This window comes from Ambystoma mexicanum, chromosome 6p (assembly GCF_040938575.1).
Source record: "Ambystoma mexicanum isolate Mex_15411 chromosome 6p, UKY_AmexF1_1, whole genome shotgun sequence".
NCBI lineage: Eukaryota > Metazoa > Chordata > Amphibia > Caudata > Ambystomatidae > Ambystoma > Ambystoma mexicanum.
Window position 1 is genome coordinate 56,789,517 of NC_090935.1, and position 14,753 is coordinate 56,804,269.

At 45.2% G+C, this 14,753-nt stretch overlaps 1 protein-coding gene and 1 pseudogene across 1 annotated transcript in view; one reads left to right on the forward strand and one right to left on the reverse strand.

Annotated features, from left to right (window-relative positions):
* LOC138511205 (uncharacterized) overlaps nt 1–14,753 on the reverse strand; it is a 761,242-nt gene that overhangs the window by 619,535 nt on the left and 126,954 nt on the right. The window contains exon 3 of the mRNA XM_069626731.1: nt 3,551–3,675. The gene's annotated coding sequence lies outside the window, so the exon portion shown is untranslated. The remainder of the gene's footprint in view (nt 1–3,550; nt 3,676–14,753) is intronic.
* Nucleotides 1–14,753, forward strand: part of LOC138510660 (long-chain-fatty-acid--CoA ligase ACSBG2-like) — a 502,504-nt pseudogene that overhangs the window by 333,855 nt on the left and 153,896 nt on the right.

Consider the following 14,753-nt stretch of genomic DNA (forward strand, 5'->3'; position numbering starts at 1 on the left):
GCGGGAAGCATCTATCAAAGAGGTGGAGGTTGGCCTGAGGGCCCTGGACCAAGACGGTCCCATTAGCGTAGACATTAATGATGGCCTTAGAGGAGCGGAAGGGGGCCAAGAGGACATCCCAACGGGTGCCACCATTAATGGGAGAAGAGGAGAAGGGAGAGAGCACAGAGACCATATGAAGGGTCCATAGGTCAGGGGAAGGCACGAAAAAGATGATGATAGTAAGTGTTTCCTTGGAGGCGGCGCTAGTGTAGGTGTCAGCGATAGGGAGGCCTGGGTTGGAGACCAGGATATCCTTTTTAAACTTTTTCCTACCAGATTTAGTGAGGAGAGCAGGATAGTCAATGGAGAAGCAGTTAGAGAAGATAGGAGAGATAGAGAGCACCATGGAATAAGGAGGGAGTGGGGGAAGACAGACGAGATCAAGCGGAAAGGAATGAAGCGGCAAACCCTAGTCACCACAGTTTCAGAGCAACAGTAACACAGTAAAAAACGAATTAGGTACCCAGTGTAGAGGCCACCTAAATTTGAGAGTCCTGCGAGGGGAGAAAAGCAGACCTAATTTACCACAATTGGCGGTACACACTGAAGTGTAGAAACCATGTGAAAGAAAAGGAAAGGGAAGGAGTGGGTAGTTGGGCTGGGCGAGCAGGTGGAGCTAACCAGAAAAGGCGGACCGGCGACTGGCGTCCCCTGCGGACACCTGCAGACACAATAGATTCTGACTTTTAGTTAGTTAACAGCTTTTGGTGGGTTGGTTAATGCACAGAATCGATATATAAGATATACAAGACATTATGCAGCTGCTCCTATGTCACATACCCTTTCCACAGGAAACTTGCATCTGGACGCAGAAGAAACGCAAGAGAGCATTTTACTGTTTCTAGTTTCTTCCTAAACAGTAAAAGGGACACCATTAGACTTGGTAATCTATACACTGTGTGCTCCATCTCTCCTTCCAAAGCATGTACCTCCCGAGCCAGTTCATCAAAGGATGCTGCTTTCTGAGTCTGTTCTCTGAGTCATAGCTGCAGAAGCATCAGCAGCAGTGATGTTGCTCTGTACATTACTTGTTGCATCCTGACCAAGTGGTTTGGCTCAACCCCTTTCACTGGAAATCCAGCAGTGAAATCGCCTTGGCCATAGCTTGATATTCAAAGAGCCGCTCTCCCTGTTGGAGGTGGGTAGCATAGTATTTAACTATCAGCTCCACTCCAGATTCATTGGCTCCAAACAATCAATCCAGCGTGTACATGATGTCCCACGCTGTGGGGTTTGGATGTGTGGCAAAGAGCACCTGGATGAGTCTTATTGCAGGACTGCGCAGACTCTCAAGGACGTGTCACCACTTCTCCCTGTCTACACCTCTCCTGTCATGTACCAACTGGTTTGTCTGGTCTGCCCATATTTGTGATTCCTTTTAACCTCTCATGGTAGGTTTCGCCCCTCAGAAGGGTGTCGGTCAGACATAAGGGCCATATTCCGATGTTGTGGCGATTGTCTCATTCAACACGTCCATGAAACCATCCGCCATGGAGGAAGTGATCAATTTGGTGACTCTGTCGTCTGGTGTAGCACTGCCAGGCCCGCTCTGCCCTGATGTACCAAGGGTGCTTGCGGGTGCAGCTATGATGGCACCTACACTGGACACTGCGGGATGATTAGACACAGTGCTCAGCATGGCAGGTCCTGAGCTAGGAATGGATGGTTTACTAGCCTATAATTCTGTCCAGGTGGTTAATGCCAAAAGAGGATATGGCAATACTGAGTCTCCCCCATGGATGTTAAGAGGCAATGGGCCGCATTATACGTTTGCCGGTCCGGAAACAAGGCAAACAACGCAATGCTGGTGTATGGTATCTTTAGTTGGTGTTAAGCTTATTTATCTGTGTGTGAGTCAGGTGCAGCCCAGCATTCACCAGCAATGTGGGCGATGTGCTTTTTAATATTATGAGCGGGCTGCGTATGCCAAGTGCACCCCGTCATTGATTGCAGCCTATGGGGCGCCAAAGTCTTCACCCAACCAGGATCACGTCTGCCAGCAGCAGCCCAGGAAGTCTGTGTGAAGCTGACCCTTTTTTTTAATAGAGACAACACCCCTGCCCTCTTACGCGGAGCACTGCATATGCCAGTAGCAGCACGGGAGGCGGCAGTGATGTCAGGCACTTCCTTTCCTCACAGAGCGTGCCAGTTATTATGCAGAAACCAGGCCAACAGCGGTTTTAGGAGAGGAATCAAGGAGTTAGTGGTGATTTCAGACACTCCCCTCCCATCAGGGTAGCACCACCATCTGAACCCGGAAACACATGACAGTGATAGGCACAGAGCACTGCTCAAACCTCCTCTATGAGGGTTGCGATTTCAGAATAACAGTGCTCCACTCGTGCCAGCTTCAACGTTTTTTTGGTCTCTTTTAGAATAAAGGATTCCCCATGAGGCTTCACGTGTGGCTGCCCTTTAATCTAATTTTCCTTTCTTTCAATTAAATGGAACCCTGCATGGTTTCTCGCGTCGGTGATCTCTTTTTTTCTTTCTTTCCTTCTTTCTCTCTCTCTTTCTTTCTTTCTTTCTTTCTTTCTCCCCATATGGGTTTACACTTCCCTAACTCCTGATGCACACAGGCACCTCTGATCCTAAACTTTACTAATAGGTTCAGCTCAAGGCTAGATTCTGGGTCCTCTGCATTTGATGCATTACACCTCCTACCTTGGTACACTGATCTCCTCATTTGGCTTCTCATACTGCCTCTATTAAGATGATAGCCACATTTTCATCTCCTTAACCTCCTTCTCCATTGACTGAACTCAGAGGATATCCTCCCGCTTCTCCGCCATTTGCCACTGTTACTCTTTGCTGTCTCATGTTCAGCTTTCCTAAAACCAACATCATCTATCTTCCAGCCCCTACACCCTCTCAACTTCTCTCCCCCAAGGCCTGCAACCTAGAGTCCTCTTTGGCTGCCCTCCTACACTCTAGCACTTCATCAACTACACAGCTGCTGCAAAAAGTATCAGTCATTTAAATACATTCAAGATCCACCCCCTTCTCATCTGTCACTCCATCAAACCTCTTATATCTATCCTGTTCCTGTCTAGGGCTCAAGTCTACTATTTGGACTTCCCATCAACTGACTGTTCCCCATTACAAAGTATTAGATTGTGTTGCATTCACCCTCTTTAATCTACCCTCCTCCTCCATCGCCTTTCATGCTGGCTGGTTATGTCTGACTATCCGATCCGTCTGCAAACTTCCCCTTGTCTTTAAATCTTTTCATGGCCTTCCCCCCCCCACTGCCTAGCATCCTCTGCCTCTTGCAATTATTCTCCTCTTACTTTATAGCCTGGCACTCTCACCCACCATGTACATCCTCTCACTTCCACTCTGGTTCACTACAATGGAACACCCTCTCACTTCCCATCCTCCTCACTACACTGGAACACTCCCTCACTGACATCATTAAAAAGAACTGAAATGTTCACTCATTTTAAACAGATCTCAAGATTTCCTTGCAGCACATCTTCCTTCCACTTCTGTGCTTACTATTGCCTACCTCTATCGCCCCTCCACGGATGTCTGAGGAGATGCTTGCCGGAAAGCCATGTAGACCTCCAAGTTCCTGTTTTGCAGATGTCTCTCAAAAGGATTCCAGCAAAGAAGGCCAGCGTTGCAGCGTTCCTAGAATATTCATTTCGTTTTTATTTTATTTATTGAAACATTTAATAAAAATACATTATATTTGTAAAAGAGTACAAATTCCACAAAGATCAAAGTATACAAAGAAAGACATGTGAAAACGTACTATTTGGCATTTCATCACAAATAAGAATATATTAATATTGAATTTACTGCTAGTCAACCTAAAACAATATACAACAAGTTTAAGAAACCTAAAAAATAAATAAAAAAAGAACCCATCATTCCATATATTGCTCAGGATAATAAGTCCAATAGAATCATAATTAGAGTAAAATAGACAATACAAGATTCCCAATCTCTACTCATAAATCCAGCACATAACATATCAGCCAACATCGCCTCTGCTAACGCAACTGCCAGTAGTGTTTTCCACCAAAGATCCTGGAGAGATGCACAACACGTAAGGAGATCTTGAGTGATTTCCAGGCGAGATTCCCCACATAAGCAGCACTTCCTTTCATTCTCCGGTACTTTTGCCCACGTCCCCACAATCTCCTTGGTCTTTACAATGTTATATTTCAATCTTATATAATCCCATACCAGATTGTTTCCCACAAAGCTTTGTAAATAGGTAGGTGTTGCTTCCCTCTCCTGTAAATATTCTATAAAAGATGAAACATGATTCTTTGCTGCCAGGTTAGTAAGAAGCTGTGTGTGGCTTTGCACAGAAAGCTGTTTTTTCATGCATTTCTTATATTGGCTAAACGGCAAACTCTGCACACTTTCAGGCACAAACGTGAGCCACTGAGCTGCGATGAATTGTATTTGTGCAACATTGCAAGACATCATGGTTTGGGATCTCAGCTGAGGTGCTAGATGCAAGATGCCCACCAAAGTTTGTGGAGAGGCATTAGCCAATTTCTAAGCCAAGGTTAGGCAACAGAGGTGCGTTTAACAAAGATAGGCACAACATTGAACTCCAAGTACACCAATTCAATTGCCACATTTGTGGGCAATTATGGGCCGTTTAAGCTAAGGGCGCCCCAGTTTAAGTGTCTCAGCTAGATTAGCAAAAGCCCAAATTTCAGCCCCATACATGATGATAGGTAAAAACGTAACACTATAAAGCTGGAGTATATCCCTGATATATTACCCGTCACCCTGGCGAGCAAATGAGCCAATAGCACCAGCTTTGGATGCAGGTTTTCCTTTTACTTGTCCTAAGTGTTGAGTTCTCTGCAATCTTTTATCCAAGTTGATACCCAAATATTTGCATTCAGAAACAACCTCGACTGCCACCCCACCCAAAAGACAGTTTATTCTTTATTTTTGCCTTTTTCAGTGTTGGGCTAAAAACCATTATTTTCAACTTGGAGGTGTTAACAATCGATTAATTTAAGGTGGTGTACACTTTTAGTTGGTTCAGGGAGGGCTGGAGACTGATCATGTCCAAAAGAGCCAAGTCGTCTGCATATCCCAACCATTGTATGGGCCTGAAGCCTAGTTTTGGAGGGATTGCAGAAGAATTGACTATGGCGGTATCCAGGTCAGAAAGATAAAGGTTGAACAATATTGGCGCTAATACGCAGCCTTGTTTGAGACCTTTATAAGTTGGTATCCAATCCATGTTTCTGCCATGTTGGTCCAACATGTTGGTCCAAGGGAACCTTCATCCTCGTATAATCATGTAGCTGATTGATAATTTTTAGATGCCCTGGAGGAATGTTTCTCCATAATGTACTTCCGTCAACTGTGTCGAACGCAGCACTAAAATCAATGAATACCACAAAGACTGACACTTTTCACATCAGCCATGCTTGCTGAATGATAGTGAGCAGTGACAAACTGTTCACAGTGGTATTGGATCCCTTGCGAGATCCCGTTTGATTAAATTATGAGCTGCAGTCCATTTCTCCAACTCTGTTAGGAGTATGGGGTAAAATATTTTTGCTGGTTCATCAATCATAGCTAATCATCGATAATTACGTGGGTAAGCTTAATCTCCTTTCTTAAAGACTGGAAAGGTTATGCTGTCCCACCAGGAATTGGTAATTGTTTGAGTAAGGCTAATCCAGTGAAAGAGCCAATGCAAAAAGTAGCCCAGGCCCACGGATTGTTCTTAATCAAAGTACTGCTGATTCCGTCCGGACCTGGGGCGCTGGAGGATTTAGCAGCGGTTATGATATTATGTATATCCTGTATATCCTGACGACTTTTCAAAAAAGACCAATTTGAATTGACCCCAGCCACAAGATGATCGGCTAGCACCTCTCCACCAAAGATTCACCTTACATGCAAACCCCAATTCAACTCAGTTACACCACTAATGTCTCGAGTTTTTGGAGAATTATCACTTACAATTCTCCAGAATATATGTTAGTTTTTTACGAGAGAAGATTGCACCAATGCATGCCAATCAGCATCCTCTTTCCAAAACTTGTGACACTTAAACCATTTTTGATAGGACTTTTTTAATCGCTCTTCCCACTGATGCATGAATAAAAGGATCAACCTTGTGCTTAGCCAACGCTCTCCGGGCTTGCCGAATTTAACCTTTTTTCTCTTTGATCAATTTATCAAAATGGTGCCTGTGAGATTTATTATAACCAATCCCAACACTGCTAAAAAAAAAGGCAGGCACCAGTTTGTTTTATTTTGGCCATATCCTTTTCGAAGGCAGTTATAGCTGTTGCTGCAGCGGCTTGATGAAATGGATGTTCTATTGAGGCAGAAGCCCTTGTATATTGCACAAGGATTTCCATTGCTGCAGCTGATGTCTGCCCTATCTTCTTATCACTCCACACAATCCGATTACCTGGAGCATTAATATACAGATTGACAGATTAAATTGGCTCTACTTGCTCAGAGGTCAAATTCAAGGAGACAACAAAAGGATAATGGTCACTTTCATCCCGCTGGCAGATGCACATATCACTGATCAGAGAAGAAAGGTTAGTAAGAAAAATATAATCGAGTATGGTGCTGGCCTATTCGTGTGAATTGAGGAGGATTGTCAGAGGGATACACTCCATTTACCATTGTGAAGCTGGCAGTATACAACAAGATGGCGCAACTCTTAACCCAATGGCAGGTCGTCTGAAGAACATTGTCCCTATTTAACAACAAACGAGAGTGCAAATCGCCATGATCAAGCTGCCAGTTCTGTGGATATTGGAATTAAAATCCCCACAGATAATCACAGGAGTGGCACTCTCCAGCGCATTTACAATAGCCTCAATTTCCTTAATGAGCTCCATATGTTGTTTCTTATATGGAGGATCATATATATTAATAATGACATGCATGCTTCAATGGTGGGGAAACTCTACCTATTAAGACATAGGGCCTCATTACACGGAAGGCGGTGGTCCAGGGTGCTATTAGCACCCTGGACCATGCCGGTAAATTACCGGCACCGCCTTGGCGGAAAGGGGATTTACCGCCCCATTCCAAGGTTGGTGGGGCGGTAAATCCCCCTTCCGCCATTGCCCTTCTCCATTCCCATTTCTGCCCCATAGGGCTCTATGGGAATGGGGAAGGCGCTAATTACGGCACCGCAATTTTGCGGTGCCGTAATTAGCTCCGAGGTCCCTTAGCGGGTTGGTTTTTAACGCCTGCAAAAAGCAGGCGTTAAAACACCAACCCGCTAAGGGACCTCGTAGTAAGGCGGTAATGGTTAACGGCCACCGTTACCATTAACGGTGGCCGTTAACCATTACCGCCTTCCGTGTAATGAGGCCCATAGTCTGACACCCAAGGAATCTCAACAAGACCCCAAGAATTTCTTGTGCCGAAGGTTAACCTTTTTTCGGGTTTAGGACGAAATTACCGAAAAGAAATGGTGGCATTGACCAAAAGTTCTACAAATGCTACCACCAAAGATTCAAACACCAAAAGATCGAACCTTTGGTGGTAGCATTGTAAAAAACAAACAGGGGCCGCGGGGGTGTCCCCCGCATCGCCCCGCTCACTACACTTCATGGTATAGCGAGCAGGGGCTGCGGGGGACACCCCTGCAGCCTTCTGTTACAAAAAAAAAAGAAAAGAAAAGGACGCTGGAGCGCCACTTCCCGATCACGGAAGAGTGAAAGGGAACTGGCGCTGCTGGCGCTGCAGGAACCCAGCGTGAAGATGAAGGTAAGTGGGGTTTGTTTATGTTGGGGGTGTGGTGTGGGGTGTTATGGGTGTGTTGTGTGTTGTGTGTGCATGAGAATGTATGTGTGTTCACATGAGAAAGGTGCAAACGTTTGGTAGTTCGCACCTTTCTCATGCGAACGATTTGCCCGCGGTACTTTCAGCTGCGGGCTAATCACTTAGATTCTTTTTTTGCCCATCCCCGAGGGCCCTGGATGGCTATATGAGAGACAGTGTTCCATCCATCGATAACAAGAGGCTTTGTGAGCCAGGTTTCCTGTAATGCAACTACTGAAAATCTATCCATGTTGTCCAATAAGCCATCTGCTTCACACAAATGGCTATTCCCTTGAGTATTCCAGCTAAGGAGAAGGGGAGAGGGACTACAATCTTGGCTAGGTTCCAGAAGTCCCTGGCCACTCCATGTTGGCTAACCAGGCCCAGTGAAACTCTTCCCCCTTAGATCCAACATTAATAGGAAACCCTCCAGGATTCCCACTTGTAACAGTGCGTGGTACAGTCTTTTGGTCAGTCGATGCACTGGGTGATGTTACTTTCGATTGTCTCAAGCCACACCAAATTTCTCCATCCCTCAGTCCTTTACTATTCGTGCATCCTCGTTTTCCATCCACCTCAAGCTGTGTGCATTCATAGCCGAATTTATTTAATAAAGCGCTGTGTTCCATTATGTAAGCAAGTGCTCCCTCCATGTGGAATAATATTGGTGAAGTAGCTTTGTTCACGTTCTTACAGATATCCACAAGCTGAATATCATTACTAGTGATGATTCGAAAGGGAATCATGGAGCGTAATTATTCCATTAGTTTCGAACGATTTAAAAATAAGCTTGTGCCACTGGCAGAATTGCTTTGTATTTGCAAGACCTTGATTTTATCTTTATTTACTAAAGGAAATCTGGATGAAGCTTGGGCGGCGATCATATCACTGTTTATATTCCCCATGTGTGTTTGGACCATAGCATCAAGCTTACTCCTATCCCTTCTAGTTCTATTATCAATGGAGCGGTTTTCATTAAGAGCCTCTAAATTGTAAAATGAGGTTTCCGCTTCCATGACTTTGTCTGTGTTAATAGCAAAAAGCTGTTGTCCATAGTAGCCTTGTTTATTAGTTGGGCACGTCACGCATAACTGACGACATTCTTGCGTCTTTGTAGAATCACAACCATAAGTTCGCTGTTCCTCTGTTATTTAGATTTAAACTCTCCTCCTCAATCAGTTGTGGGACAAGAGCAGCACAGTTAGACATAATTTGACCCTTCTTCTTTGGCTCCTTAATTCTCTTCTTTTGGAAATCCTTTGATTCTAATACAGTGCCACTGTCCTGAGAAGAGGAGGGAAAATTATCTGGCTAACCTTAAACGTTATCTCCTGCATTTTCCTTTTCCTCTTAGTGTCAAGTTCTTCATACATACAGACCTGCTGCACCATCTTTCTTTTCATCTATTTCCATTCATACCAAACTGTCGAATCAGGGTCCATTTGAGTTGCCTTCGGACATGACTTCGAGCTTGCAGATGTCCGCCGGGCCTCAAACCTTTTGAGTGTCATCGCCATATTTGAGTTTGAGATATTCATAGAGTTCATAAGTGCATTTATAGAGTGTGGAAGTTTGCTCAATTTGCCCAATATTTGATCAGGCATAATGTGTTGTTTTTCCAACCAAGTATTAATGTCATCACATTTGATGTGTAGGTGTTCCAGCAAGGTTTCCAGAAGGCCAAACATCACTGCAGAATAATTGCTATCTGTGGTTTTTTGGAGGTCATTCAATTCCACCACTGACTCACTTTCATCAGTTAAGAAACAATGTGATAATGCCCTCTCCATTGAGCTCTCTTTTGCTAATTGGAGTAATGTTGTGTTAATTAGTGGAAGAGATTTCGACTGTGTTTCCATCACCGCGTTTAGATCCGCGTGTGCATTATTTGAAATTTACTGGTGGCCTTCCCTGACTCAGATGCCACAGAAATTAGAAAAAAGTCAATAGGTGGCGTCCCCTATGAGGGGGTTCTGGCAACAATTGTTGAATTCTGACATTCCGCCGCTCCCAGAGTCATTAAAGCCCTTACAACTGTTTCAATTGTCTTGTAGCCAATGCAGGGAAGTGAAGCGGTTAACTCCTCTGTCCGATTTGTACAGAGCTCAACAATGGACGAGGCAACTAGCCCCTGATAAATACTGTTTTAATACAAATCTGTAATTTTCGTAGATTTATTTACCATCTTAATGTCCATTGTCCGCAGTACTACAACAGTATGCTGTGGACACCCCCTGAATGCTTGCCTTTTGCTGTCACTATAAACTGACGAAGCCGTCGGCGTTGAGTCACTTCCTGTGTCCAGGTTGCACAAGCCTGCAATTTTACGCGCAAGACGTTCGTTTTTAGGCGGGGTCACGTTACTCGACCCCTTCGATATCGATAACATCTGAGAGCAACAGGGGAATTTGAAGAGGCACACTGGAGGAATCATGTAAGAGTTCCAGCACCTGGTTCTGCATCGCAGCTGGGCGCTTAGCTGCTCGTGCCACAGTTATACCCACTGCACGTTGCTTCGGCATCTCAGCAGGTTCGAGTTGTAGAATGAGCCAAAAGAGTCAAGCAATAAATCTAGTAGAACACAGGCGCAGTGGTTCCAACTGTCCTTCCACACTCCACACTCATCCGTCGCCTTGTCTTGTATTTTCCTTTTATGTCTTGATATTTGACTCATGTAAAGCAGGCAGGGCAGGGTAGGACAGATGATCAGCAATGAAGTGGCATAATACACTGCAGACCAACGAATTTACTCTGAGTTTACCGTATCAGCGTTGGTAGACTCGCTCGCGCCGCTGCCACGAGACTCCACCAGACCACACATGACTACTTTTTCTCCACTTGTGCTTCACGCTAATGTGGGTCTTAAGTAGACACGGTAATGCACGGGTTAAAGGCTCCTCCCAGCACCAACAGATATAGCAGACAGACTCCTACCACACACAACCACTTTTTCTCCACTTCTTCTCTGCACTGAGCGAAGAGTGGCCAGTACTAAAGGGTTACAAGAGCCTGACAAAATTCAGGCCAACAATACTACAGGTTCCACATAGACAGTTCCCTAGGGAGTCAGTACGAGGTCTTGATAATTCTGGACACACTACCAGTAGATGCTTCAAACTCTGAATTTCTGGGAGGCAACAGAAGCAACACAATCGGGATAAATGTTCTTATTCATCTCTGATATGCATAAGTTCCTTAGTGTGTTGGAGATTCAGTCGTATCATCAAGAATTGAAGTCTTAATTTGGCATTAGGGAATTTCATAAGGTACGAGGGGAGTACACCCCTTGTCTTACAGGTATGTTCCTGATTTTCCCCCAAGTACCCACCATACTGGTTTGCATTTCTCCATCCATTCAACTAAACTCTGGAGTCTTCATAGATTTTACCAAGATCCTCAAAAAACAAGTTCTGTGGGGGGAATAACACTTTTCTAGCCAAGCAGAGAACATTCCAAAGTACCCTGGCTTTAAGAGATAGTAAACCAAAATCTAACCGAATCGCTGATAGAGGTTCACAATTTGATAAACACAGTACATTCCTCCAGATTGTCCACTCTTCTCTCCCTAAATCATCAATATTAAATGACGACATGGTTTCGAAACCAGAGATAATTTTATGAGTGACTTTACCATTATAATATTTAAGAGTGGACAGAGGTGAAAACCTCCAATATTCCCTATTTATTACTTTCATTCTTGGAATGATTCTGTTTGCTCTAGATTGAATCTCATCCATTAGTGAGGTCTTGCAAAGTTATTAGCATTGGCATAGTGGGAAAGAGTTATGAAGAGCCTCTGTAGACCAATAAGGGTGTAATCTAGGAGAACCACATCGTCAGCGCATGCCAGTCAAAAGGGTAGCGTATGGCACAAACGTGGCGATACAAACCCAGAAGTGTAAACCCATTGCAGAGATGTAGATATTAAAGAGACAGGGCGCCAGTACACAGCCCTGTCTCAGGCCACTGTGTGTCAGAATAACGCCCAATAGGCCAGACAAATGTTCCAACCTAAGTATGCGAAGGAGCCCTGATGGGAGGCCCCATACAGACAGCTTTCTAAAAAAGGTATTACGATTAACAGTATCAAATGTGGAATAAAATGCACAAAACCCATAGAAAGGGCGGCTTGCTAGGATTGGAGTTACTGTGTTGCACCAGTTTGATAACCAGCATGTACACTGATTGACTGCTGTCAGGTTTTTTTGTATTAATGCCCGTTCTGCAGGGGCACCTTGCCACAGGATTTCTGATTTATTCACTCAGCATCACTGAAGTGTTCCATCATCCCTTTGACGCCTCCTGTGAGGTACTACTGATTAGGCTCCAGCCTTCGTGCAATGTTTAGGGGGATTTATTGGTGGTGTACCGTCCACCGTGCCACCTGACCAATGACTGTATTAGGATGTTTCTCAATGGGTTGTTGATCTGGCCCTTGCCCATATTAACCTGATTTTGTTAGGTGACTTTAACATCCCAGCAAACAAGGTGTTTGATACTCAGGTGGACTACAGCAAAACAAAAGAGGTCACGGCTGGAAGGTTTAGAATTAATCTTAACCTCTGGCATTGCGCTGGGCAACCTTCCAGACCATTGTTCCACGCCTGCCAATCAATTGCAAAAGGGGAAAGACCATATGCAAATCAAGTGTGGTCCCACCCCAAAAGGGGAAGTCCAGCCCGAACTGCTTGGTCACATCCCTGCTGCATGAGACCACACGCATCCCCAAACATGTTTCGGCTTTGTTGGGCCTCATTAGTGTGGATTAGCTTGGGTCTCTAGGCCCAACAGGCATGGGACCCACATCTGTGCATACCAGTCCCACTCCTGGGTGACAACAGCAAAACAAAAGACGTGATGGCTGGAAGGTTTAGAATTAATCCTAACCTCTGGCATTGCACCGGGCAACCCTCTAGACCATCGCCCTTCGCCTGCCAAGCCATTAAAAAAGGGGACAGACCATATGCAAATCAGGCTTGGTCCCACCCCAAAAGGGGAAGTCCAGCCCGAACTGCTTGGTCACATCCCTGCTGCATGAGACCACAAGCATCCTCAAGCATGTTTCGGCCTTGTTGTGCCTCATTAGTAAGGAAAAGCTTGGGTCTTCAGGCCCAGCAGGCACGGGACCCACGTCTGGGCATACATACCCTTAACACCAGGGGTGACTACAGCAAAACAAAAGAGGTGATGGCTGGAAGGTTTAGAATTCATCTTAACCTCTGGCATTGCCCTCGGCAACCCTCCAGACCATTGTTCTTTGCCTGCCAAGCCATTACAAAAGGAGAAAGACCATATACAAATCAGGCTTGGTCATAATCCCTTCTGCATGAGACCACAAGCATCCTCGAACATGTTTCAGCCTTGTAGGGCCTCATCAGTGAGGAGCAGCCTGGGTCTCTAGGCCCAGCAGGCATGGAATCCATGTCTGGGCATATCCGTCCCACTCTGGGTGACTACAGCAAAACAAAAGCAGTGATGCCTGGAAGGTGGCAAATTTAATCTTTATGCTGTGGGATTGCCATCTCCACCAGCGCAACCATCTTCCGACCCATAACGGGGGTAACGCCCTTGATCTAATCTTTTCTGACGTATTGCTCTCTGTGATGGTTCTCCCTTTACCAGTTATGGTTTTCGGCTCCCATTCTTTGTTGTCCTGCCAATACACGCAGGCAACACCTAAAGTATATGCTACTCGTCGTCACTGGGCTAAAGTCTACTAGGGGCATCTTGCAGTTCTTTCGGGGAACCAGGTTGATGCGTGTGTAGCACTAATATCAGCCATGTCCCTCACATCTGACCTGCTGGCACCTCTGAAGAAAAAAGTGTGCCATCTAAAACCTTGAGCTACCTGGTTCTCCTCGGACTTGAGAACCTTAATGCAGAAGTGTCGTCGGGCAGAGCTCAAATGGCACGTCTCTTATGTCTTATGAGACAATAGCCAAAGCTGACTATAAACAAACCCATTATCAATATAAATTCACAGTGAAATCTGGCAAATCTCAGCACTATACGGATTGTATAACTACCGCTTCCGATGCTTCGCAGGAGCTGTTTAGAGTGATGAAGGAGCTCTCTGCTCCCAGACCTGCCTGTTTTGATCTTCCCGTTCTCAAGATAGCTGCAACATGATTAGTTTGTTTTTTGCAGATAAAATCGACAAGATTAGGATACTGATCATATTGACCGGACTAGGGATAGTTGAGCCGGCCCCCAGACTCTCCTCAGCAGTGGAAACTTTTCTTGTTTCCATCCTGTATTTCATGCGATTGTATTGGCGACCATGTAGACGCTTAAATCATTATCTACTTCTAACCCCACCCCACTGCGTCTGCTTCCATCCTTGCCTCGAGACACAAAAGCACTTTTCACTGCTGCGCTCCACCTGTCTTGTGAGAGTGGGGTAATTCCATCTCCTTTGAAACATGCTATTGTTTCACCATTGTTGAAGAACCTCTCACTGGATTCTTTTACCCCGGCCAGACACTGCCTGATCTCTCTTCTTCTGGCCATTAAGACGCTGATGGAACCATTGTCACCCCTCAGCTCTCAAGTTTTCTGGAGAAAATGGGAGGCTGCACCCTTTTCAGCCTCGTTTTAGACCACTCGTGGGGACAGAATCAGATATGGTTTGGATCCTGGATGATTTGTCCTTGCGCCACGACCGCAGGGAGGTCGGCGTGCGTCTTCATTCTCCTTGACCTCACTGCAGTGTTTGATACCATTGACCACAATATCCTTTTGCAACGAAACAAGCAGGACTGGTAGGCCCAGTCCTGGCCTGGCTTTCTTCTTTTTTGAGTAACCACATGCAGAGGGTGTCCCTTTCAGGTTTTCGTGCACCTTCCACGCCAATAGTGTGCAGTGTGTCACATGGTTCATCTTATCCCCCTTACTTTTTAATTTATATCTGCGTCCTCTGGAGAATG